Here is a 23,933-nt window from a genome sequence, read left to right on the forward strand (position 1 = left end):
TGTCTGTATCCCCATTGTATCTAGGAAATAACTAGCTTCCTTTGATTTTACAAGGCTCATGGGTGGAATGGACTTGCCTTGTCTCAGATGAGACTTTGGACTGTGGACTTTTGAGTTAATGCTGAAATGAGTTAAGACTTTGGGGGACTGTTGGGAAGGCATGATTGGTTTTGAAATGTGAGGACATGAGATTTGGCAGGAACCAGGGGTGGAATGATATGGTTTAGCTCTGTGTCCCCACCCAAATCTCATCTTGAATTGTACTCCCATAATGCCCACATGTTGTGGGAGGGACATGGTGGGAGATAATTGAATCATGGAGGCGGTTTTCCCCATACTGTTCTCATGGTAGTGAATAAGTCTCATGAGATCTTATGGTTTTATCAAGGGTTTTTGCTTTTGCAACTTCCTCATTTTCTCTTTGCCTGCTGCCATCCACGTAAGATGTGGCTTGCTCCTCTTTGCCTTCCATCATGATTGTGAGGCTTCTCCAGCCATGTGGAACTGTAAGTCCAATTAAACCTCTTTCTTTTGTAAATTGCCCAGTCTCAGGTATATCTTTATCAGCAGCATGAAAATCGACAAATACACTCCGCATGCTAATTGTGTCCTAAAAGTGCAATTCATTTGCTATTCCCTGGGAACAGCCCATGTCACCATGTCTGGTTGCCTCCTTTTCTTTCATCTCCTACCTTTCTTGATCCTACTAATCACTCGAGACCCTGCTCAAGTCTCACCATCTCCATCAGAACATCCCTGCTCCATCCAGGGGGAAGGAAACTTTCTGCCCCTGCTCTTCTGCTATGTATCAGAAAGCTATTTACATATCTGTCAAGGCCAGCTTTTCATCATGACTAGTGATCTACATCAGTCTCCCTCATGAGACTGCAAGATCCTAAAGGGAAAGTCTCCTATATTCTGGACACACCGCCATACTCACATGCCCACACCCACACCCACGCTTGTGCTTGGCACTGGGCTTATGTGTTTTTGATGGAAGGAATCTTGGGAGCTGTGGGAAGGAATGAAGACTTGACTCTCATTTTGTGCCCTCCCCCCACTTCACATACCCTCACTAGCTTTCTCCTTCTTCTCATGCTTCCTGTCTGCTCTTGGCTTTTCAGTGGTTTGTTATAAATATGGTCACTCTTCTTATCCACATTGGGATAGATTTAAGATCGAACTTTGGCTTTTAAAAGCATATGCCTAAGACACTGAGCTTGTAAATCTACCCTAGTTAAACATGTGACAAGTGTTGCAAAGCAAATGTGACTGTATTTCCTTTTAGAAACTGATGTTCCTCATAAATGTCAGAACTGAAATATTTTAGGGAGTTATATTTTTACAAGAACTTTTAGAAAAGTGTTGATTATTAGCCACATTAGTCAAAGGTGCATAGGCTCAAACATCATTTGCCTGTCCAAAGGGGGAGCTCAGTCTGACCTTGGTAGCTGTGGTTGCATTATAACTTCTTTTGTTCAGAGACATTTTGCTTTGAAAATGGTTTACACTTCACTGTTCAGAAACAGAAGTAAAACTGTTCATAGAGTGGATTGAGGGTCAACGGGCTTTCCTTCTTTCTTTTTTGGTGTTAACCACAGATGTCTTTAACTGAACATGGCCTTTCTAAATGACCCTTTCAGTTTCTATAGCTACTGCTTTGTGGACTAAAGTTCAACAGTTTGTGGGTTGGCCAATTTGACTTGGTAACCCCCTAAGCACACTCTGGAACAAAGTAAAAGACATAACATCTCTGTGAAGGGATCTGCTGAAATCCAGGTAAACAATAAGCCCTGAGTTTTATGACTACCAGTTAATAGTACATCTGTTCCAGGCCCTAGAACAACCAAAATGCAGCTTCTAATTATTAAAGCCACCATCTTCGTTTGTCCAACTAAGTAAAAGAGAGAACGTTAACCTTTCTGTCACTTCCAGGACATCAAAAAAGCAATTCCCTCTCCCTCTTCTTTTCTCCATCAAACCAGGAAGGAAAAAGAAAAGAAGGAAGGAAAAAGAAAAGGAAGGAAAAAACCTGAATATTTTCTACAATCAACCAAGAGAAATTTTAACAACTTTTCATGAATAAGTGTAATGTTTCCCAGACAAGAATCTTTAATATAGTTGAGTAAACCAGATACTCTAAACTACTCTTCTTTTAGCACTCAGCCCCCATAATGACATATTATTGAATCCACATTTTGACACTAATTATGATAATTTTTCTAGAAGCAAAATGGAGCAGTAGTACAAGGGATGTGATGACATTCAAAGTGGTTGTGACGTGTTGACTGACAGAGGACCAGAAAGGAGCATTGAAGATGGCTTTACAGGTTTAAGCCTAATGACTGGGAAAATGTGTAACCGAAGTAGGAAATCAAGAAGGGAGCTAGTTTTATGAAGCGGTTGCTTAGTTCAAGTTTAGATGTTGGGTTTGAGGTAGAGACAGCAGTATGTTCAGTGGAGGCCTATGGGGGCAGATAAAATGGAGCCTACGGGATATTGGATGTAAAGTATAATGCCCCTTCTGGTGCTGCTCCCTAAGATATATTTTGCATAGGAAGTGCAATGGTCTTTCTTAAAATAGGGTGTATAGAGTGTTTCAGAGAGGCAAATGATCACATATTTATGGTCTGTACTTGTCAAAAGTGAGGCCTGAAAATTTTGGGGTTTGGTAATAATGGCCCTGTATTAGTCATTTTTTGCATCACTATGAAGAAGTACCTGAGGCTGAGTAATTTATAAAGAAAAGAGGTTTAATTGGTTCATGGTTCTGCAGGCTGTGCACGAAGCATGGTGCCAGCATCTGCTTCTGATTGGGACATCAGGAAGCTTCTAATCATGGCAGAAGATGAAGCAGGATAAGGTGTATCACATGGTGAGAGTGGGAATAAGAAAGAGAAGGGGGAGGTCCCAGACTCTTTTAAACAACCAGATCTTGAATGAACTAACCGAGTAAGAACTCACTTATCACCATGGGGATGGCACTAAGCCATTCATGAGGAATCCAACCCCATGATCCAATCACCTCCCACCAGGTCCCACCTCCATCATTGGGGATTATATTTCAACATGAGATTTGGAGGGAACAAATAGCCAAAGCATATCAGTGCCCCAAAATAAGAAATTAACACTCCATGCCAAGAAGGATAAAAACACCCAGAAGTATACCCCCAAGCCAGGAAGAAGGGAATCTAAGCTGGATAATGCTGATACAATTCCCACAACCACACTAGGTGTTACCACCAACTTCAGAGTGAGAAAGAAGCAGCATATCCAGAATCACCTACACATTTACATTCAAGTTACTTGTTTAATAAACTAGATGTAGTTGTCATTCTCAACAAATCCTTTGCCACATCCCTAGGTTAAGGAACCTCTCTTAAAATTATGTGAAGCTTGTGTTATACAAGGGTTGATCCCATGCATATCATCATTTAGCTGGAGGTTGAGAAGGTAAGGTTTTCAGAAGTAAAGGGAATATCTAAGTTTCTCAAATTTTCTGCATGGACTATAATGTGTTTATTTTAAAACACACAATTACTGAAAAAAGTTGTTAACAAGAAAACTTTCTGAGCCCACAAAATAAAAATATACTTAAATAAAAAAAAAATGTTAGGAGGATAGAACAAGGTGAATGCAATCCTCCTTATAATAGTATAGTTTTGTTAAGTCAGTGTGAGCATCTGGCCTTCTTTCCAAGGGTTTCATCTCCTCAAAGAGAGTTTATCTGTACACCAGGTTGTCAAGGCAGCTGAAAAACAAGCAATAGGCTTCAAACACTGGAACTAATCATATGAATGCCAGCTACCAGGTTTCTTTCTTTTTTTTCTTTTCTTTCTTTCTTTTTTTTTTTTTTTTTTTTTGAGATAGGGTCTGGCTCTGTCACCCAGACCGGAGTGCAGTGGCGTGATCCCGGCTCACTGCAACTTCTGCCTCCCAGGTTCAAGAGATTCTCCTGCCTCAGCCTCCCGAGTAGCTGGGATTACAGGCACGTCGTGCCACCACGCCCGGCTAATTTCTTGTATTTTTAGTAGAGATGGGGTTTCACCATGTTGACCAGGCTGGTCTCAAACTCCTGACCTCAGGTGATCCACCCGCCTCGGCCTTCCAAAGTGCTGGGATTACAGATGTGAGCCACAGTGCCTGGCCCAGCTACCAGATTTCTTTTACCTTGTGTAAAATATATATAATGTCCTGAGCCCAGCATTCACATTCTACTTCGGCTTACATTTTGAATACTGTTGTCCTTTCACAGATAAGGATGGTTATGAATGCATACTAGGTATGCTCATGTATGGAGTTATACAATCCACTGCTCATAAAAAGGTGTATGACCTACATATCCATGTACAGGGAAGAAAGTATGCCTCTTTAAAAAACATAAATAGAGAAAGAGCTACTCAAGGAAAAAGATCCTCCAAAACAAACAACAATCATGAAAAATCTTGATTATTCACATTTGAATTGAAATGAAAGACCAAATGTTTTGGATTTTTCTAGGCACTCTCCTGCAAGAAAGAAACACATTTGAAATCCACCTGAACTGAGAGATTTACTGGAAATGTCATTGCTTTGTGCTCTGGCACTTTCTACAACGAGAGTACTTGTCAGTCGGTGGGGGTGGGGGGTGGGAGGCGAGGGGTGGGTAGCAGAAGGCTGAGGAAAGAGGATGCAGATGAAAGCAGCAACTGGCAGCGTGGACGAGAACGACAGGGCCAGGAGATGCCTGGGAGGTGAGGAGGGCCCAGTGCTGGAAGGCAGATGGGGTCCAATTCAGGTAATGAGTCAGGAACCAGGCGATCCAACTCAACGAGCAGGCATCACCCAAATTCTGTGGTGAGCAATGCGGTTCAATCCTGCCTTTGCCTTTTCAACTTGTGGCCTGGGCACAACAGAAAAAGGGAGATGTTGTCCTTTGGCCCTGACAACAATGCTTGAAAACTCTCAACACCAAACCTTGAGTGCAGTGGCCAAGACACAGGCTGTCTCAGCTCCTTTCTTGCCATGGATGTCTGCTGCCGTTCACATAAGCCCCTTGCAGCTGCCTGAGGTACTTGGCTAGAATTCACACCTCCTGGGGCGCAAACCTAGTAGTTTGTGGACCCCTTGGCCTGCTTGTCTGCTCCCCTGCCTCTTCCTCTCTCTCCTCTGAGGCTGGAGCCCCTCTCCCCACGAGGCCCTCCTGCTCCTCCACTCAGTGCTCTCCCGTCTCTCTTTCTGACTGAATTCTCAATCCTGGCTCCTAAATCTGCACTGGATCATGAAAATGAAGATTGTGAGGTAGTGCAAATTCTTCAACACTCTACATTCCTTGGAGGTGGGAATGTGTCTGTCTGTAATGTTCGCCACACGTGCCTAGCCCCTAACAGCGTCTGCATGTGCCTGGCATGGAGGAAACACTAACAAAAGAATGAAAAATTAAAGTGAGTTGGTTATGTAGTATTTACAGAGTAGGAAACTTGGATTTTTTTTTTTTTTTTTTGAGACTAGGTCTTACCCTATCACCCAGGCTGGAGTGCAGTGGCTCAATCACGGCTCACTGCAGCCTTGACATTCTAGGCTCAAGTGATTCTCCCACCTCAGCCTCCTGGGTAGCTGGGACCAGAGGCATGCTCACCATGCCCAGCTAATTTTTGTATTTTTTGGTAGAGACTGGGTTTCACCACATTGCCCAGGCTGGTCTCGAACTCCTGAGATCAAGCAATCCACCTGCCTCAGCCTCCCAAAGTGGTGGGATTGCAGATGTAAGCCACCGCTCCTGGAAGGAAACAGGTTTTTAACATAGATTGAAACAAAAACATTTTTCTGCTTAATGAGAAAATTAAAAGAATGAAAAACTATGAAAAAATAATGGAAAACCATATTTATGGTTGATTGAGATTTAAATCCCAAGTATTTCCTCCTCAAGTTCCCTCAAATATGCCAAGCAGCCTCACTCTTCAAGGCCTTTGTGTTTGCTGTTCTCTCTGCCTGGAATGTCCCTCCATCAATTCTCCACATAGCTCCTGTGTTCTGCAATGAAGAAAAGGGAACACACGTACACTGTTGGTGGGAAGGCAGATTAATACAATCTCTATGGAAAACAGTATGGAGATGTCTCAAAGAACTAAAAATAAAACTACCATTTTATCCAGCAATCCCACTACTGGGTATCTACTCAAAAGAAAAATCAGCATGTAAAACAGATACCTGCACTCATGTTTATTGCAGCACTATTCACCATGGAAAAAATATGAAATCAATCTAAGTGTCCATCAATAGATGATTGGATAAAGAAAATGTGGTATATACATATAAATTCCATGGAATACTATTCAGCCATAAAAAGAATGAAATCATGTCTTCTGCATCAACATGTATGGACTCGAGGCCATTATCTTAAGTAAAGTAACTCAGAAACAGAAAGTCAAAATACTGCATGTTCTCACTTATAAGTGGGAGCTAAATAATGTGTACACTTAGACCCAGAGACTGGAATAATAGACTTTGGAGACTCAGAAATGTGGGAGGGTGAGAGCAGGATGATGGATGAGAAATTACTTAATGGGTACAAGGTACACTATTCGGATGATGGTTACACCAAAAGTCCAGACTTCGCCACTCCACAGCATATCCATGTCACAAAACTGCACTTGTGCCCCCAAATCTATAAAAACATTTTTTTTTTTTTTGAGACAGAGTCTCACTCTGTTGCCCAGGCTGGAATGCAGTGGCAGGATCTCAGCTCACTGCAAGCTCCGCCTCCTGGGTTCACACCATTCTCCTGCCTCAGCCTCCTGAGTAGCTGGGACTACAGGCGCCTGCCACCATGCCTGGCTAATTTTTTTGTATTTTTTTTTTAGCAGAGACGGGGTTTCACCATGTTAGCCAGGATGGTCTCAGTCTCCTAAAAATAATTTTTTTAATTATGAAAGAAAATAGCCTGGTATATTTAATTTTATTGGACTTAAATACAAACTGACCTTCTGTTTACAAACATTGTGACATGGGGGTACATATTCCTCATTTTAACATACCCTTTTGATCTTCATTAACCTATTCTAAAATATGTTACTGCTTACTTACTCCACAATATTTTATCTGTCGGCTAAATAAGACAGAACAGCTGCCTCCTAGATACATAGAATGAATCATAAACTACATACTCAGGTTATGTGCAGCAAAATCAGGGGTCTTCATACACACTCATGCTTAATCTTTAAATGCATCTTCTAATGGGGCTTTTGACACTCAAATAGCCAAAGTGCATTTATGAATTAATGCTTTTAAAGCAGCTCACTACTCATTCATGGATAATTCTGTTGACACTTGTTTTTTTCATATCTAATGGGAAGTTTCAAGCCTACTCCATGGGAAAGCATACATTGAATTTGGGGATTTATCGTGGTATCATATGTTAGACACCAGATTCTAGTCTTTGACTTCCCTGCTAAGCCAGAGAGCCCTGAAAAGTGTAAACACACTTGTCATTCCTGGGAGGTCACTGTTCAACATGAATATAAAAGGATTATAAACAAAGATCAGGATAATTGGAGCAAGGGTGGTGAGGGGTCAGGTCTGGGAAGTGATGATGATCTAGAATGCCCAGGGAAAATGGCATAGGTCATTGAACAGGGGCTGGATCCACAGAGTATTTTTAGAGTCCCAAGCAAGATTTAAACTTTTATCTTTAGTTATTAAAACATAAGGCAGAATCTCCTGCTATTTTTTCTCAAGGAAGAACTGTTACTAAAGCTTCTACAAAGAAGCCTAAGACCCCTCCCTCTCTTACCAGAAGCTAAACGTAACAAATAAGGACCCTGGTCTCTGGTCAGAAAACCATTCCCTTGGCTGGAGGAGAGTTACTCAACTTCTCTGAGCCTTGGTTTCCTTACTTGCTAAACAGAATAATAATGTATATCATAGGTTGCCATAAATATTAAATGAAACTCGCCACGGTGGCTCATGCCTGTAAGCCCAACACTTGAGAGGCTGAGATGGGAGAATTGCTTGAGCCCAGGAGTTCAAGACCAGCCTGGACAACACAGAGAGATCACATCTCTAATAAAAATGAAAAATTAATCAGGCGTGGTGATGTGTATCTTTGTTTCCAGCTATTCAGGAGGCTGAAGCAGGAGGATTGCTTGAGCCCAGGAGGTCAAGGCTGCAGTGAGCCATGACGGTGTCACCGCACTCCAGCCTGGGTGACAGAGTGACACTCTGTCTCAAAAAGAAACCAAAAAAACAAAACCAAATGAAGCCCTCAAAAATATTAAATGAGATAAGGTACATAAAGTGATAAGCTTGGGACTCATGATTTAGTAAGCACTCAAGAAGCTCATATTAATGTTTACTTCTTCCACATTCTTCCTGTTCCCTTACTCCTCTCTGCTTCGTTTCTCCTTCCTTTGTTTTTCTCTCACTGTAGAGCCTGATTGTAATGATTGTTTGTAAGTATTTATTGAACATCAATCCATTATCATTAAATAATAGTTCAGGAGAGTCAATATGTATGTGAGGATTTACTAAACAACCCTCAGAAGCGATGGGCTAGGAGATACAGGTCAGAGACTGTGCGTTCGGTCCCCCTGATGGGTGCACACTCCCACAGTGATGCAATGCGGGTGTTATTCCATAGTGGGGGGCAACATAGCTTTTGGATGGCTGAAGGTGGCTGGCCTTGATAAAAAAGTAAAGGCCTACAGTAGTTGGGAGGTCTGCTCCCATTTGGAAGCCACAGGTTCCTGGGTAAAGGTTTTCTAGAGAGGGGACATGGGAAGAGACTAGTTTTACTGCTTCTTAGAATCCCTGAGACACTGGAGAACAGGCTTTATGAACTCTGAAGTGGCAACTCTCTCAGGGCTGTTGCTAAGAAGAGGGCATACCAGGGAAATGGCTGTGTTCCCCAGAGTCATTTTGATCCTTTAGAGCTGGACATGGAACTGGGGAGGCTGCTTCATGAGCCCCCTCTCTACCCTTTTCCCTGCTCATACCTTTGTCCTACCTGGTCTGCTCTCTGCCCCTGGCCATGCCCTTCACAGGACTACCACTTCTTGCCTCCATGTGTCTACTTCAGCCATGCTGAAATCCTTCCAGTTTCCTAAAGGGCTTTATTTATTTATTTATTTATTTGTTTGTTTGTTTATTTTGAGACAAGGTCTCGCTCTGTCGCCCAGGCTGGAGTGCATGGCACGATCTCACTACAACCTCCACCTCCTGGGCTCAAGCAATCTTCCCACCTCAGCCTCCTGAGTAGTTGGAATGACAGGAGTGTACCACCATGCCTGGCTACGTTTTTGTATTTTTTGTAGAGATGTGGTTTTGCCATGTTGCCCAGGCTGGTCTCTGACTCCTGAGCCCAAGCAATCTGCTCCCTGGGATTACAGGCTTGAGCCACTGCACCTGGCCATCTTCTTTATTTATGAAAGGCAGAGCTGCTGCTTCTGCCTTTAATATTCTTTTTGGCCTACCTTCTATTTGTTGTCAAGACCGACCTCTGTGCAGTCTCCCTTCATCCCCATCCCTTCCACAAGGTGCCCCTGCAGTGTGCATGGTCTTGGTACTGTGGCCTTGTGGCCCTCATCAGTCAGTGTATAATTGCTAGGACCTCTCACTCTCCTGGAAGTCTGTTGAGAGTAGAGATAGTATTCATTTCTCTAATCTCTGTGTCGCTAACACGCAGCACGGTGCCTGATGCATAGAAAGTGCTTAGTAAGTGTTGGTGGAGTAAACTAATAAGAATCTCCATCCTCCCTACATCCTCCATCTGAAAGTGAACTGTGACGGCTTCCCCCAAATAATTAAGTTGTGTTTAAAAAGCACAAACTTGGTTGGATGCGGTGGCTCACGCCTGTAATCCCAGCACTTTGGGTGGTTGAGGCAGGTGGATCACCTGAGGTCAGGAGTTCAAGACCAGCTTGAACAACATGGTGAAACCCTGTCTCTACTAAAAATACAAAAAATTAGCCAGGCGTGGTGGCAAGCGCCTGTTATCCCAGCTACTCGGGTGGCTGGGGCAGAAGAATAGCTTGAACCCGGGAGGTGGAGGTTGCAGTGAGCTGAGATTGCGCCATTGCACTCCAGCCTGGGCGACAAGAGTGAGACTCCATCTCAAAAAAAAAAAAAAAAGAAAAAAGAAAAAGCATACACTTTCACCTTTCTCCTTGGGTGTCGGAAAGATTAATGTCTATTTGGCAATGACTATTTTGTAAGGAGACTTAGCTCTTTGAAGGAAAGGAGCCATGCATGTTTTAAAAGACATTAATGATTTTGATCTGTGGTGATTGCCACATCTGTCCTCGTACTCTGCTTGTGGAGAATACAAGTATCCTTCACTACTTAGGAAAGTGATACAACTTTTAAATGACTAAAAATGACCCTATATTACCTTGAATTCTGGTCAGATGAAATAATTTTTAAAAGTTATTCTGACCAAGTAAAACAAATAAGATGAATTTGATTCACTTACTCTCTGTCCTCTAACAGGGGAGGAGCAACTGGTTTTTTTAAAAAGAATGTGGGCTGCCAACATTTCTTTTTTCTATCCTGAGATATATGTTCAGACATCACATGTCACATTGCCATAGGCAGCAATTACAGAAGATGAGTCGAATACAGGTTCAGAAATGCATGCCAAAAAAAAAAAAAAAAGGGTATTCACTAGGTATCAGTGGCTACTGTACTTGGATTTTGGGAAGTCCACAGGGAGGTCCTTGCTAAGTAATTGTGAGGGTTTATTGAACACAAAACATCATTCCTCCAACAGTTTGCTGTGCCCCTTAATTCTTTTTCAAAATAAACTCTTCCACTTACTCTTGTTCCAAGGCACCCCTTGCCATTGAAGATTGGCCTTCCCTGAATGATAATAGGTGGAGACAGATGAGTCTAATTTTGACCTACTTCCTAATAATGTCATCACCCAGGATTTGTCAAGTAATTGCTGAAAGTCCTAAAAAGTTTGAACAACATGGGGAAACTTCAAAGATGAGCATAAAGATATGCACTGCATACTTAATTGTTGAAATGCTTCTTATATCCCTGAGATGCCTCCAAGGAAATGTCCTTAAAATGTCACCGTAAAGAGACAACATTATCACCGTCAGCAAGGAAAATTTCTACATAAGTTTCTAAACTACAAGATTAGAGCTTTGGCCAGCTAGGAGACAGTGTGATTGTTGTGAAAGAAAAGCGTGGACTTCGTAGTACAGGCCAGGTTCATACCCACTCCCTGACTTAGAGGCTGTGTAATGTTGGGCAAATTACTTAACTTCAGGAAGACTCTCTTTCTTATCTTTACATTTGGGTTCCTAACTACCTCATAAATTTATTGTTTATTGAATCAAGTAATTAATAAATGTTTATTTATTGAGCTGGGTGCTAGAGATTTAAAAATAAGATACAGTGTTCTCCCTCAAATATTTCATTGTCTAGGAGCAGAAACTGTTGAATACAAAAATAATTGTAGCACATTGTGAAACTGTCTTAATGCTAGTAAGTTCAAGGCGGTACAAAGGAGAAAGTGATCAGGTCTACTTGGGACAATCAAGGAAGGCTTCAAAGAAGAGAAATTTAGGCATCATCTAATGTTTAACAGATGAATAAAATGGAAAGACATCAAGTGCAAAATCAACAGAATGCTCAATGGCATTGTAAACAAATTCAGAACTTCAAGAGTTCAGGAAATGTCAAGTTGTTCAGCATCTCTGTATATTTAAGAAGTGGAAGAAGCTTGGTGACCATCTGCAGGAGAAGGCATAGCAAAGAAAAGAATGACATTCAATTTTCTGTATTGAGTTGCTTTGCTGAGGCTGATGTCCTTTACTGAGGGACATAAGAGGAGATGGTAAAGATAAAGAGATAACATTGGGACGAGTTGAGTGTCAGAGTTCTTTGAAATGTCTGCATGAAATGTCTTGTAAACAGTTCATTGTAGTGTTCTGGAACTCAGAAGAGAAAACTGACCTGGAGATTCAGGCTCAGAACCCAGAGCCTTATTTCTAGGGCCAGATGAGCACTTGGATCTTCCCTCTTACACAGGATGGCTTCAAACCAGCAATATTAAGAAGCCTGGGTTGTAGGGGTAGTGTTCAAGAGAGAATCCACAGGTCAGAGTCTTGGGGAGAGGAGTGATATACTTGAAAAACTCCTCATCCATCTTTTTTTTAAATCTGAAATTCAAATCTTTAAAAAAATTTTTTTTATTATACTTTAAGTTCTAGGGTACATGTGCACAACGTGCAGGTTTGTTACATATGTATACATGTGCCATGTTGGTGTGCTGCACCCGTTACCTCATCATTTACATCAGGTATCTCTCCTAATGCTATCCCTCCCCCCTCCCTCCACCCCACGACAGTCCCTGGTGTGTGATGTTCTCCACCCTGTGTCCAAGTGTTCTCATTGTTCAATTCCCACCTATGAGTGAGAACATGTGGTGTTTGGTTTTCTGTCCTTGCAATAGTTTGCTGAGAATGATGGTTTCCAGCTTCATCCATGTCCCTACACAGGACATGGACTCATCCTTCTTATGGCTGCATAGTATTCCATGGTGTATATGTGTCACATTTTCTTAATCCAGCCTATCATTGATGGATATTTGGGTTGCTTCCAAGTCTTTGCTATTGTGAATAGTGCTGCAGTAAACATACATGTGCATGTGTCTTTATAGCAACATGATTTATAATCCTTTGGGTATATACACAGTAATGGGATGACTGGGTCAAATGGTTTTTCTAGTTCTAGATCCCTGAGGAATTGCCACACTGTCTTCCACAATGGTTGAATTAGTTTACAGTCCCACCAACAGTACAAAAGTGTTCCTATTTCTCCACATCTTCTCCAGCACCTGTTGTTTCCTGCCTTTTTAATGATCACCATTCTAACTGGTGTGAGATGGTATCTCACTCTGGTTTTGATTTGCATTTATCTGACGGCCAGTGATGATGCATTTTTTTCATGTGTCTGTTGGCTGCATAAATGTCTTCTTTTGAGAAGTGTCTGTTCATATCCTTTGCCCACTTTTTGATGGGGTTGTTTGATTTTTTTCTTGTAAATGTATTTAAGTTCTTTGCAGATTCTGGTTATTAGCCCTTTGTCAGATGGGTAGATTGCAAAAATTTTCTCCCATTCTGTAGGTTGCCTGTTCACTCTGATGGTAGTTTCTTTTGCTGTGCAGAAGCTCTTTAGTTTAATTAGATTCCATTTCTCAATTTTGGCTTTTGTTGCCGTGCTTTTTGTGTTTTAGACATGAAGTCCTTGCCCATGCCTATGTCCTGAATGGTATTGCCTAGGTTTTCTTCTAGGGTTTTTATGGTTTTAGGTCCGAGATTTAAGTCTTTAATCCATCTTGATTTAATTTTTGTATAAGGTGTAAGGAAGGGATCCAGTTTCAGCTTTCTACATATGGCTAGCCAGTTTTCCCAGCACCATTTATTAAATAGGGAATCCTATCCCCATTTCTTGCTTTTGTCAGGTTTGTCAAAGATCTGTTGGTTGTAGATGTGTGGTGTTATTTCTGAGGCCTCTGTTCTGTTCCACTGGTCTATATCTCTGTTTTGGTACCAGTACCATGCTGTTTTGGTTACTGTAGCCTTGTAGTATAGTTTGAAGTCAGGTAGCGTGGTGCCTCCAGCTTTGTTCTTTTGGCTTAGGGTTGTCTTGGCAATGCGGGCTCTTTTTTGGTTCCATATGAAATGTAAAGTAGTTTTTTCCAATTCTGTGAAGAAAGCCATTGGTAGCCTGATGGGGATGGCATTGAATCTCTAAATTACCTTGGGCAGTATGGCCATTTTCATGATAATGATTCTTCCTATCCATGAGCATGGAATGTTCTTCATTTGTTTGTGTCCTCTCTTATTTCCTTGAGCAGTGGTTTGTAATTCTCCTTGAAGAGGTCCACATCCCTTGTAGGTTGGATTCCTTGGTATTTTATTCTCTTTGAAGCAATTTGTGAATGGGAGTTCCCTCATGATTTGTCTCTCTATTTGTCTGTTATTGGTGTATAGGAATGCTTGTGATTTTTGCACACTGATTTTGTATCCTGAGACTTTGCTGAAGTTGCTTATCAGCTTAAGGAGGTTTTGGGCTGAGACAATGGGGTTTTCTAAATATACAATCATGTCATCTGCTTTTCCAAATTGAATACCCTTTATTTCTTTCTCCTGCCTGATTGCCCTGACCAGAACTTCCAACACTATGTTGAATAGGAGTGGTGAGAGAGGGCATCCCTGTCTTCTGCCAGTTTTCAAAGGGAATGCTTCCAGTTTTTGCCCATTCAGCATGATATTGGCTGTGGGTATGTCATAAATAACTCTTATTATTTTAAGATACATATCATCAATACCTAATTCATTGAAAGTTTTTAGTGTGAAGTGTTGTTGAATTTTGTCAAAGGCCTTTTATATGCTGGATTACGTTTTTTGATTTGTGTATGTTGAACCAGCCTTGCATCCGAGGGATGAAGCCCACTTGATCATGGTGGATAAGCTTTTTGATGTGCTGCTGGATTCGGTTTGCCAGTATTTTATTGAGGATTTTTGCATCGATGTTCATCAGGGATATTGGTTTAAAATTTCTTTTTTTGTTGTGTCTCTGCCAGATTTTGGTATCAGGATGATGCTGGCCTCATAAAATGAGTTAGGGAGGATTCCCTCTTTTTCTATTGATTGGAATAGTTTCAGAAGGAATGGTACCAGCTACTCTTTGTACTTCTGGTAGAATTCAGCTGTGAATCCATCTGGTCCTGGACTTTTTTTGGTTGGTAGGCTCTTAATTATTGCCTCAATTTCAGAGCCTGTTATTGGTCTATTCAGAGATTCATCTTCTTCCTGGTTTAGTCTTGGGAGGGTGTATGTGTCCAGGAATTTGTCCATTTCTTCTAGATTTTCTAGTTTATTTGCATAGAGGTGTTTATAGTTTTCTCTGATGGTAGTTTGTATCTCTGTGGGATCAGTGGTGATATCCCCTTTATCATTTTTTTATTGTGTCTATTTGATTCTTCTCTCTTTCTTCCTTATTAGTCTTGCTAGCTGTCTATCAATTTTGTTGATCTTTTCAAAAAACCAGCTCCTGGATTCATTGATTTTTTGAAGGGTTTTTTGTGTCTCTATCTCCTTCAGTTCTGCTCTGATCTTAGTTATTTCTTGCCTTCTGCTAGCTTTTGAATGTGTTTGCTCTTGCTTCTCTAGTTCTTTTAATTGTGATGTTAGGGTGTCAATTTTAGATCTTTCCTGCTTTCTCTTGTGGGCATTTAGTGCTATAAATTTCCCTCTACACACTGCTTTAAATGTGTCCCAGAGATTCTGGTATGTTGTGTCTTTGTTCTCACTGGTTTCAAAGAACATCTTTATTTCTGCCTTCATTTTGTTATGTACCCAGTAGTCATTCAGGAGCAGGTTGTTCAGTTTCCATGTAGTTGAGTGGTTTTAAGTGAGTTTCTTAACCCTGAGTTTTAGTTTGATTGCATTGTGGTCTGAGAGACAGTTTGTTATAATTTCTGTTCTTTTACATTTGCTGAGGAGTGCTTTACTTCCAACTATGTGGTCAATTTTGGAATAAGTGCAATGTGATGCTGAGAAGAATGTATATTCTGTTGATTTGGGGTGGAGAATTCTGTAGATGTCTATTAGGTCTGCTTGGTGCAGAGCTGAGTTCAATTCCTGGATATCCTTGTTAACTTTCTGTCTCATTGGTCGGTCTAATGTTGACAGTGGGGTGTTAAAGTCTCCCATTATTATTGTGTGGGAGTCTAAGTCTCTTTGTAGGTCTCTAAGAACTTGCTTTATGAATCTGGGTGCTCTTGTATTGGGTGCATATATATTTAGGATAGTTAGCTCTTCTTGTTGAATTGATCCCTTTACCATTACATAATGGCCTGCTTTGTCTCTTCTGATCTTTGTTGGTTTAAAGTCCGTTTTATCAGAGACTAGGATTGCAACCACTGCTTTCTTTTTTGTTTTCCATTTGCTTGGTAGATCTTCCTCCATCCCTTTATTTTGAGCCTATGTGTGTCTTCTGCATGTGAGATGGGTTTCCTGAATACAGCACACTGATGGGTCTTGACTTTTTATCCAATTTGCCAGTCTGTGTCTTTTAATTGGAGCATTTAGCCCATTTACATTTAAGGTTAATATTGTTATGTGTGAATCTGATCCTGTCATTATGATGTTAGCTGGTTATTTTGCTCATTAATTGATGCAGTTTCTTCCTAGCCTCGAAGGTCTTTACAATTTGGCATGTTTTTGCAGTGGCTGGTACCAATTGTTCCTTTCCATGTTTAGTGCTTCCTTCGGGAGCTCTTTTAGGGCAGGCCTGGTGATGACAAAATCTCTCAGCATTTACTTGTCTGTAAAGGATTTTATTTCTCCTTCACTTATGAAGCTTAGTTTGGCTGGATATGAAATTCTGGGTTGAAAATGCTTTCCTTTAAGAATGTTGAATATTGGCCCCCACTCTCTTCTGGCTTCTAGAGTTTCTGCTGAGAGATCCACTGTTAGTCTGATGGGCTTCCCCTTGTGGGTAACTTGACATTTCTCTCTGGCTGCGCTTAACATTTTTTCCTTCATTTCAACTTTGGTGAATCCGACAATTATGTGTCTTGGAGTTGCTCTTCTCGAGGAGTATCTTATTGGCATTCTCTGTGTTTCCTGAATTTGAATGTTGGCCTGCCTTTCTAGGTTGGGGAAGTTCTCCTGGATAATATCCTGCAGAGTGTTTTCCAACTTGGTTCCATTCTCCCCGTCACTTTCAGGTATACCAATCAGACGTAGATTTGGTCTTTTCACATAGTCCCATATTTCTTGGAGGATTTGTTCATTTCTTTGTATTTACTCTTTTTTCTCTAAATTTCTCTTCTCACTTCATTTCATTCATTTGATCTTCAATCACTGATACCCTTTCTTCCAGTTGATCGAATCGGCTACTGAAGCTTGTGCATGCATCATGTAGTTCTTGTGCTACAGTTTTCAGCTACATCAAGTCATTTAAGGTCTTCTCTATACTGTTTATTCTAGTTAGCCAATCTTTTTTCAAGGTTTTTAGCTTCTTTGCAATGGGTTTGAACATCCTCCTTTAGCTCAGAGAAGTTTGTTATTACCGATCTTCTGGAGCCTTCTTCTCTCAACTCGTCAAAGTCGTTCTCCGTCCAGCTTTGTTCTGTTGCTGGCGAGGAGCTGCGTTCCTATGGAGAAGAAGAGGCACTCTGATTTTTAGAATTTTCAGCTTTTCTGCTCTGGTTTTTCCCCATCTTTATGGTTTTATCTACCTTTGGTCATTGATGATGGTGATGTACAGATGGGGTTTTGGTGTGGATGACCTTTCTGTTTGTAAGTTTTCCTTCTAACAGTCAGGACCCTCAGCTGCAGGTCTGTTGGAGTTTGCTGGAGGTCCACTCCAGACTCTGTTTGCCTGGGTATCACCAGCAGAAGCTGCAGAACTGCAAATATTGCAGAACAGCAAATGTTGCTACCTGATTGTTCCTCTGGAAGCTTCACTGGGGGGGCACCCGTCCGTATGAGTTGTCAGTTGGCCCCTACTGGGAGGTGCCTCCCAATAAGGCTACTCGGGGTCAGGGACCCACTTGAGGAGGCAGTCTGTCCGTTCTCAGATCTCAAACTCCGTGCTGGGGGAACCACTACTCTCTTCAAAGTGGTCACACAGGGACGTTTAAGTCTGCAGAAGTTTCTGCTGCCTTTTGTTCAGCTATGCCCTGCCTCTAGTGGTGGTGTCTACAGAGGCAGGCAGGCCTCCTTGAGCTGTGGTGGGCTCCACCCAGTTGGAGCTTCCTGGCCGCTTTGTTTACCTACTCAAGCCTCAGCAATGGCGGGCACCCCTCCCCCAGCCTTGCTGCTGCCTTGCAGTTGGATCTCAGACTGCCATGCTAGCAGTGAGCAAGGCTCCATGGGTGTGGGACCCTCCAAGCCAGGCATGGGATATAATCTCCCGGTGTTCTGTTTGCTAAGACCGTTGGAAAAGCACAGTATTAAGGTGGGAGTGACCTGATTTTCCAGGTTCTGTCTGTCACGGCTTCCCTTGGCTAGGAAACGGAATTCCCCAACCCCTTGTGCTTCCCAGGTGAGGTGATGCCTCACCCTGCTTTGGCTCATGCTCAATGGGCTGCACCTGCTGGCCTGCACCCATTGTCCAACAAGCCCCAGTGAGATGAACCAGGTACCTCAATTGGAAATGCAGAAATCCCCTGTCTTCTGCGTTGCTCATGCTGGGAGCTGTAGACTGGAGCTGTTCCTATTCGGCCATCTTGGAACCTCCTTCTTTATCCATCTTTAGAGCAGAACTGCCATCAAAGAAAACCTGCCCAAACCCAGTAAGTGCTGTTAAAATAGTTAAAGTTATTTTATTTTATTTTATTTTTGCTTGGGTTTCTTTAATATTTTGAATGAATACACAGACCATACAAACACTTAAAACCTCATCTCTTTCCCGTTTACTTCTCTCTCATCACAGACTGCTCCTCCAACACTCCTGCACATTCTGCAAAGCCTTCTTCTAGTCCTAGCCCCCACATTGCCTGTCTCTACCTCCCTCCCACTTTCTCCTTATTCTATATCTTGCAATCTGCAAAGATTTCAAAGAAGTCTTTGGAAATGTTTGAAAAGAAGATTTCCAGTCTGGTGAGGCAAGAAGAGGCTTTCTGAAGACTGAGAAAGGAGAAGAAATGAAGCCAGCAAAGTGAGGATTGTTTTAGAGGCCAGGAGTTGGGGAAAGGTTGGAAGGGCTCTTCCATTAATGTTTTTGTTCCTGTCACAGTGGACTCAAAAGCCAGGCTGATCTTCTAAATAAGTCATACATGCAAAGAGGCTTAGCAGAGAGCAAGGACCCTTGTACCAGGAAGTAGACGGCAACCAAATGAAAGAAGAAGGTTCTGATCGGTGGGTGAAAGATACTGCCCAGAGAAATTCCCTGACCTGCAGAGAATGGCTGAAGCAGCTTGTACAGGTTCTAGTGGTCTCTAGCACAGGGGAAAGGAGCCACTAAAGTGCTAATGAGGCCTGGACATCATTGGAAGAAGGTATAGAGTGAGAAGAAAACAAGAGTCAGGACAGATGCTTATGGAGCAAGTGGAAAAAAAGAGTCAATGAAAGATTCTGACGAGAAACTGTCAAGGATGTGGACGAGGACCAGGAGTGTGTGGTGTCCTGGAAATTAGGAAGTATTTTTTAAAGAGACAGTATCAAATGTTTCATAAAGGTCAAGTTTGATAAGGAATGGAAAGTATCCATTGGGCTTGGCAATTGAGAAGTTACTGGTGACCTTAACAAAAGCATCTTTAGTGGAATGGTGGGAGCAAAAGGCAGATTGCTCATTAAGAGTGAAACATGACAAGCTCCAGACATGAGGACAAGTCTCCTGAGCAGCCTGTCTGAGGAGTGGCACAGGACAATAGCTAGAGGAGTTTATCCCACCCTCCCTCCCTCCCTCCCTCTGTCTGTGTCTCCTTCCTTCTTTCTCTTCCTTCTCTCTACATTCATAATAGGCAAGACATATACTTTTTTTTTTGTATGAGATGGAGTCTTGCTCTGTTGCCCAGGCTGGAGTGCAGTGGCGTGATCTCCGCTTACTGCAACCTCTGCCTTCCGGTTCAAGCAATTCTCCTGCCTCAGCCTTCCGAGTAGCTGGGATTACAGGCATGTGCCACCATGCCCAGCTAATTTCTTGTACTTTTAGTAGAAATGGGGTTTTGCCATGTTGGCCAGGCTGGTCTCAAACCCCTGACCTCAAGTTATTTGCCTGCCTCGGCCTCCCAAAGTGTTGGGATTACAGGCATGAGCCACCACGCCCAGCAACATATACTTTTTTAAAGGCTGTTAAGTAGGATCTTGTGATGAAGAGTCTGAAAGTCCAGAATGGAAATGGCACAGATGGAGGCATTGACCTTGAATAAGAGAAGAAGGAAAGGAATATCTGTTCTTCTGAGGATGGAGGGAATGGATTAAGGGAAAGGTGTACATAGGAAGGTTTTGTGAGAAAGCAGGAGGTGATCAGTCAGCAAGTTGAGGGAGTTTGTCTGTTAGCCTCCAACCTCCAAGTTCTCTGCAAGGGAGCTAGCAAGATCATGCTCTGAGAGCAAAAATTAGGAGGCAAGGACAGGCTCAGGGGACATAGAGAGGTTTGGAATAATGACAGTAGAGAATGGGAGAGGGGGACAAAATAAATGGCACAGAGGGCTCACATGTGTGGGACCACATGTTTGTGAAACCAAGTATATTTGAAACTCATAATACATTTTTTCCTTGCTGCATCTGAATGAGGTGTAGAGATACTCATGTGAGATGTGCTCAGGGATGGCAGGTGGAGGTAGATGAGGTGTTCAGTAAGTATCTGCTCCCCCACTAGGCAGTGCAGGTTGGTAGTACAGAAATATGCAACTGTGACTTTCCAGTGAGAAGAAATATTTCCATTTGATGAAGTTAATATCAAGGATATGAAGGTCTTCTAAAATTGTTGATTTCAGGCTGAGCACAGTGGCTCATGCCTGTAATCCCAGCACTTTAGGAGACCAAGGCAGGAGGATTGCTTGAGCCCAGGAGTTCAAAACCAACCTGGGCAACACAGTGAGACCCTATCTCTATAAAAAATAAAAATAAAAAAATTAGCTGGGTGTGATGGCATGTGCCTGTAGTCATAACTACTCAGGTGGGAGGATCACTTGAGCCCAGGAGTTTGTGGTTACAGCAAACCATGATTGTGCCACTGCACTCCAACCTGGATGACAGAGTAAGTCCCCAATCTCTAAATAAATACATAAAAATAAAAATATATAATTGTTGATTTCAAGTTTGGGAAGGTAAACAGCAAAATATCAGGTGGTGCTACTTGGTTATTGGACCTGGGATTGTGACTGCCCTTATCTTGAGAACACAATAGAAGTAATTAACTTCCTTCCTGCTCTACCCAAGTCAAGGGAGACAAAAGAATTTCCAAAAGATCCAATCTTGACTTTGCAGATAACCTTCAAAGGAAGTAATAGGACAGTAAATTTTGGGAACATGCTCATGAAGTGTCCAGCACATGAGATCATTTATTACAATAATTGCATGAAAGCAGAAATACCTTTTTCTTAGAAAAGAGATCTGAATTCAGATAAGGCAAAAGCAAGAGTAAGAGAACAAGAGCCTGAATGAAACAGTTTGTCCTCTTTTGCCTGGTTGAGAAAGTAAATCAATCCTCTTGCAGGTAGGTGTCAAAGCAGGAAAAGGATATGGGGAATATTGGAAATAACGTCCAAGGATATGTGGAGACGGTCATGGATATGCTACTTCTTGAAATTGATGTTTGTGTAAGATTTCAGAAAGAAACCCACATCTGAGCCAGAGCTTCTCTTGTGGGATTGATTTTGATTTGAACTGGTAGCACAGCTCCCGTGTGAGTGTGAGTGGATGATGTAGTGCAGGCCTGTTAGGAACTGGGCTGCACAGCAGGAGGTGAGCAAGCAAAGCTTCATTTGTATTTACAGCCACTCCCCATCACTTGCGTTACTACCTGAGCTCTGTCTGTGGTCAGATCAGCAGTGGCATTAGATTCTCACAGGATCGCAAACCCTATTGTGAACTGCACATGCAATGCCATCAGATCTTGGTTGGGTGCTCCTTATGAGACGCTAATGCCTGATGATCTGAGGTGGAACTGAAGCAGTGATGCTAGCACTGGGGAGTGGCTGCTAATTCAGACTAACATTAGTGAGAGGTTTGACTGAACAGAGACCGTAATAAATCAATTGCTTTCAGACTCATATCAAAACCCTATCAGTAGGTAGTAAGTGACAATTAAACTGCATCTGGTGGCGGGCTTTAAGTACGAATCTGACACTTATTTTAGTCTGCATGTGGTCTATTATTTTATTTGCCACTTCCATCTGTGCCTCTTTCCTGCACTGAACACTTGTCTCAGTCACAGTTTTCATAAGTCCACAAGCTAACCCTAGCCAAAATCAGAAAAAAAAAACAAATGCCACTGGAGAGTTTCTTTGAAAAGGGGAAAGACCCAATGATGAGACAGAAGAAGACTCTAAGACTGCCAACAAAAAGAAAGCTGCATTTAAAATAAAATACTGAGTCCTACTTAAATTACGAGTTCATTGCAACAGGTGATTCACATTCTCCAAGCCCACTTATATAGTACGTGGTGACCAGATATCCAATGAAGCCATGAAGCCTTCAAAACTGCTTTGCCATATGTAGACCTGCACCCTGCCTTTGGAGTTTTTCAAAAGAAAAACAATGTGAACATGAAGAATAGAAGCAATTATTGAAGGCCAACACTTCATCAAATGTGTCTGCACTGAGAGCATCATTCTTAGTGGCTAACCACATTTCTAAACCTAAGAATCCCATTGCTATTGGTGAAGAGTTGATCCTGCCTGCTGCTAAGGACATTTGTTGTGAACTTTTAGGAGAGGCTGCGGTTCAAAAGGTGGCACATATTCCCCTTTTGGCTAGGATCATAACAGGCAAATTGACGAAATAACAGAGGATATTGAGGCACAATTGTTAGAGAGGATTAATGAGTAACTGTGGTTCACAATCCAGGTTGACGAGTCTACCAATGTTGACGATAAGGCAACAATGCTTGTTTTGTGTGATATATTTTTCAGGAGGATGGGCATGAGAATGTGTTATGTGAACTTTTGTTGCCAAACAACACCACAGCTACAGAACTATTCAAGCCGTTGAATGATCACATATCAGAAAAACTGAATTGGTCATTTTGTGTCAATATGTGCATGGACAGAGTTGCTACCATGACTAGATGGCTCTCTGGTTTCACTGCTTAGACCGAAGAGGTAGCTTCTGCATGTGAGTCTATGGACTGTGTCATCTATAGAGATATGCTCGTTAGCCGAAAAATGTCATCTGAACTTAACAACACTTTGCAGAATGTGATTAAAATTATCAACCACATTAAAGTATATGCCCTTAACTCACATCTGTTTGCTCAGCTGCATGAGGAGATGGACACAGAACACACATGTCTTCTCTTATACACAGAAGTGAGATAGCTTTCTAAAGGTAGATCACTGGCCAGAGTTTTTGAGTTACTAGAGCGGCACCAGAGATTTCTCTTAGAAAAACAGTCACCACTGGCTGCACATTTCAGTGACACAGAATGGGTCACAAAATTTGCTTACTTGTGCAACATATTCAACCTGCTCAACAGACTCAATCTGTCACTTTAGGGGAGAATGACAACTGTATTCAAGTAGGCAAATAAAGTGGCTGCCTTCAAAGCCAAAATGGAATTACGTGAGTGACGAGTGAACATTGGAATTTCTGACATGTTTCAAACATTAGCAGAGATTTTTGAAAGAGACTAAGCGAGGGCCTGGTGCATGATCACCTATCTTAGCTTTCAAAAGAGTTTAAGCATTACTTCCAACCACAATAGACCCCCAAACTGGGAAGGAATGGGTCTGTGAACCATTTCCAAATAAGCCGGGTGGGTCAACTGGCTGAGATCACAAATGACAGTGACCTTAAAAGTATGTTTGAGACAACTTCAAATCACCATACCTTCTATATTAAAGTCAAGGCAGAATATCCTAAGATTGATACAAGTGCATCGAAAAGCTTGCTGCCATTTCCAACATCCTGTCTTTGTGAAGAAGGGCTTTCTGTAGTGACAGCAATAAAAATGAGATTATGAAGTAGATTGGACATAAGCAACACACTTCAGGTGTCACTGTCTCCCATCACCCCCAGATAGGACCATCTAGTTGGAGGAAAACAAGTCAGGGCTCCCACTGATTCTACATTATTGGGAGTTGTATAATTACCTAATCATATATTACAATGTAATAATAATACACATAAAGTGCACAATAAATGTAATGTGCTTGAATCACCTCGAAACCGTCCCCTACTCCTGGTCCATGGAAAAATTGTCTTCCACGAAACTGGCCGCTTGTACCAAAAAGTTGGGGACAACTGATGTAGTACAAAGGG

The 23,933-nt window shown here is 41.9% G+C and overlaps 1 protein-coding gene and 2 long non-coding RNA genes across 6 annotated transcripts in view; 1 reads left to right on the top strand and 2 right to left on the bottom strand.

Moving 5' to 3' along the window:
- Window positions 1–339: 339 nt before the first annotated feature.
- The window catches only part of DNAJC5B (DnaJ heat shock protein family (Hsp40) member C5 beta), a 117,284-nt gene continuing 93,690 nt past the window's right edge, over window positions 340–23,933 (top strand). The window contains exon 1 of one of the 2 annotated variants that reach the window (XM_063816086.1): window positions 340–506. The gene's annotated coding sequence lies outside the window, so the exon portion shown is untranslated. The remainder of the gene's footprint in view (window positions 507–23,933) is intronic. The other variant, XM_063816087.1, reaches the window with a different exon arrangement.
- The window catches only part of LOC104007631 (uncharacterized), a 35,926-nt gene continuing 17,842 nt past the window's right edge, over window positions 5,850–23,933 (bottom strand). For all 3 annotated transcript variants that reach the window (XR_001720219.3, XR_010159253.1, XR_010159252.1), the window contains exon 5: window positions 5,850–6,012. This is a non-coding gene — a long non-coding RNA (uncharacterized LOC104007631). The remainder of the gene's footprint in view (window positions 6,013–23,933) is intronic.
- LOC129135727 (uncharacterized) lies at window positions 15,483–23,602 on the bottom strand. Its single transcript, XR_008536758.2, has 3 exons — window positions 23,502–23,602; window positions 18,149–18,285; window positions 15,483–17,155 (listed from the first exon to the last, which is right to left on the bottom strand). It is a non-coding gene; the product is annotated as an uncharacterized LOC129135727 (long non-coding RNA).

The sequence above is a fragment of the Pan troglodytes genome, chromosome 7 (assembly GCF_028858775.2).
Source record: "Pan troglodytes isolate AG18354 chromosome 7, NHGRI_mPanTro3-v2.0_pri, whole genome shotgun sequence".
In the NCBI taxonomy this organism is placed as follows: Eukaryota; Metazoa; Chordata; class Mammalia; order Primates; family Hominidae; genus Pan; species Pan troglodytes.